The 3,183-nt window shown below is 31.7% G+C and overlaps 1 long non-coding RNA gene across 3 annotated transcripts in view; it reads right to left on the bottom strand.

Annotated features, from left to right (window-relative positions):
- Positions 1-264: 264 nt before the first annotated feature.
- Positions 265-3,183, bottom strand: part of LOC135210154 (uncharacterized) — a 331,532-nt gene continuing 328,613 nt past the window's right edge. For all 3 annotated transcript variants that reach the window (XR_010313468.1, XR_010313467.1, XR_010313469.1), the window contains exon 3: positions 265-1,206. This is a non-coding gene — a long non-coding RNA (uncharacterized LOC135210154). The remainder of the gene's footprint in view (positions 1,207-3,183) is intronic.

The raw sequence follows: 3,183 nt of genomic DNA, 5'->3' as shown, positions 1-3,183 counted from the left end.
GATAATGGCCACAACTTCATATCTGTGAACATTTATGTTTTTGAAAATACACCCGAAGCAGTAGAACGGTTTCTTGTATCTGTTGAATCATAAACGAAATGGACGCGGGCAATGAACTGAATCATAAACTGAATAACGTCTTTAAATAAAATATGTTGCAATATAGGAGTACATATCACCCCAAAATGGGGTGGGGAAAGAGGGGGGGGGGGGGGGGGGAGGAGTTATTGGTAAACTGGTCTCACTTCATGCCGGCTTACCTGCTGTATATTAGGCGGAGTCGAGGACACCTGAGTCGCGTTGAATAATGCCTGACAGTCCAATATATCACGCTGGTCGCCGTGATCCCATAATTCGTCTTCCCACGAGTGATTGAAGGCGCCCACGTCCAGGGGCGTCGTGCTACTGGAAAGCACGCCCATCCTCTGGGGTTTCAGGACGCCCTGAATGCTTGTTCGGTTCTCTTCGTTCTCGAGGGAGTTTAATTAGTCTGTAAGTTGATTAACGACCGTGGGGTATATTTCGCATGACTGTTCATGTTTATGTGCAAATGACTCTAGATAATGGATTATACAGAATTCGAATTTAGACCTTATTAACATAAGCTCAGTAAATTCACTCATAGGGGAATCACTTCAATCCACCTACGCGTTCATCTTGGATTTACCGACGCGAGCCACCTATTATCATTTTCACATCCATCTCCTGAGAGGAATCACTGTCATAATTTCAGGTTATGGGAATGTTTAACTGAAGCAGTTCATTATACTCCGTTCATTGTACTCAGTTCATTATATTCTGCCCATAATAACCGTAGAACTACAACTGACATAATTTACCTAAACCTTTGGTATTTCTATAAAATCCTGTAAACAAATCTCGTTTCCCACGCAGTAATTTAACACTGTCAGTTTGCCAAAGATGCATTCATCATGGGCGGCTCGTCACAATGGCTCTCGATTTCCCAAATAATGAACGGCGCAGATGTTTCGTTATGGATTTAATAAACCTTCATTGTTGAGGCAGTTTCGTATAAAAGATACTGATGCAATTTCGGTGAACTTTCAACGATGCTTTTAAAATGCGTGGATATTTTTAAAAACACTCATTTCGTTTCCAGAGTGAGAATGAAGTTTACGCTGAAGCTGTTCGCTGTTTCGTAACCGGATGTTTTCGGTTCTGAACAGGCTGCCGACAACAGCAGATCTGAAAAGAAGAGAAAAAAAGACATTAGGGATTGGCTGCAAATATCATCAATTATTGCTCAACAAACAAAGAATAATTAACTGACAACGAAAACAAGGACGTCGCAAAACATTGTCATGGTCACCGGAAAAAAATAAATAAAAACGTTTTTAAATTAACAGAAAATAGATACCTTCATATATTAACACCCGAAAGTTTTAAGAGAGTAACGCTAATGAGGATAAGATGATAGTATCTCCTTTCTCTAAAAAAAAATGTTAAAGCATTAATCGGTTAATATGAAAAATTAATTTACACAGAACGTCACAAAAGAGGAATTAAATGCTAAATAAGCCAAGAAATTAGATTTTTATTGGCAAAGCAATAGACCATTTGCCATAATTTTCTTATAATTATGTTGTACATTGCTATGAATTTTTATCATCATTATTTTCTTCTCTTTCATCCAATGTCTTATGTAAAAGTTTGACCAAAAAACTATTAGTAATAATACAAAACTATCACTATCCTTATTTTGCTCTAATACAAAACTATCACTATTCTTATTTTGCTCTATCATAATCTGAATATATTAAATAATAAAAATGTGTATCTATAACACCGCCACTAGAACAGGTAGTAGTATTTACAATAAATTCTACTCTTGGTAAGTGAACCACTGTAACAGCAATGAACATAGGCACAAATGAAATCTGGACTAAATAACTCCGACTTAGACTTGTTCAGGATCCTTTCTAGATCGCTGCGACCCCCAAAAGGTTTTCGGGGGTCATTGTCTGGGACTCATATTTCTTGTGGGTCATTATCTTTATGATATTTACATTCTTTTCTTTGTGTTTTTACGGTCATCCCAACGGTCTTATATTAAAAACACGCTGCAAAGATGGATACATCCTGATTAAAACACGTGGTCGTGGCCGTCACTATCTAGGAAAGAGCCCTTGTCTACCTAAGACAATTGATCCAGACAGTAAAATCAGGCTAGGCCTAAAAAGCCTAACTGAAGACGAAGCCACATTTTCTTAAGACTTAACACACTGACCAACAACGAAGATTGCACTTTTTTGAATGAAGACGATTTTCAGAAAAACTCACACCATCAAAGTACAAAAAAAAAGGGTAAAAATAATAATCATTTTATCAAAGACGTGTGCACGGAGACTTAATAATAATCATTTTATCAAAGACGTGTGCACGGAGACTTAATAATAATCATTTTATCAAAGACGTGTGTGCGGAGACTTCATGGTTTTCCACTATAGCTAAGAACCAGTTTATGGAATTTGCAAATATTGCCGTCGTATTTTTTCCCCGTTAGAGACTTTGAAGTCGAAAGAGTAAACTTTGCAGGGCCGTAAAAGTTGGGACATCGCTTTTCGATAGTCCTGGGAAAAGTTCATTAATAGTTTCGCAAGCAATACCCTTTCACATAGATAAAAGATAGTAGTAGTAACCCACTGTGATTTATATTTATATATATATATATATATATAATATATATATATATATAATATATATCTATATATATATATATATATATATATAAATATATATATTATAGATATATATATATATATATATAATATACTATAATAAATATAATATATATATATAGATATACTATATAATATAGATATTTATAATTTCATTTATTATTTATATATAATATATATATATATATATAACATATATTAATATATATATATATATATATATATATATATATATATATATATTATATATATATATAATATATAATATATATATATATTATATATTTATATATATATACAATATATAATATATATGATATATAATATATATATATATATATATATATATATATAATATATAATATATATATAATATATTAATATATATATATATATATATATATATATATATATATTTATATATATATATATATATATATTTATATATATAATATATATATATATAATTTATATATATATATAT

Source organism: Macrobrachium nipponense, chromosome 39 (genome assembly GCF_015104395.2).
Source record: "Macrobrachium nipponense isolate FS-2020 chromosome 39, ASM1510439v2, whole genome shotgun sequence".
In the NCBI taxonomy this organism is placed as follows: Eukaryota; Metazoa; Arthropoda; class Malacostraca; order Decapoda; family Palaemonidae; genus Macrobrachium; species Macrobrachium nipponense.
This window is presented reverse-complemented; position numbering and strand designations above follow the sequence as displayed.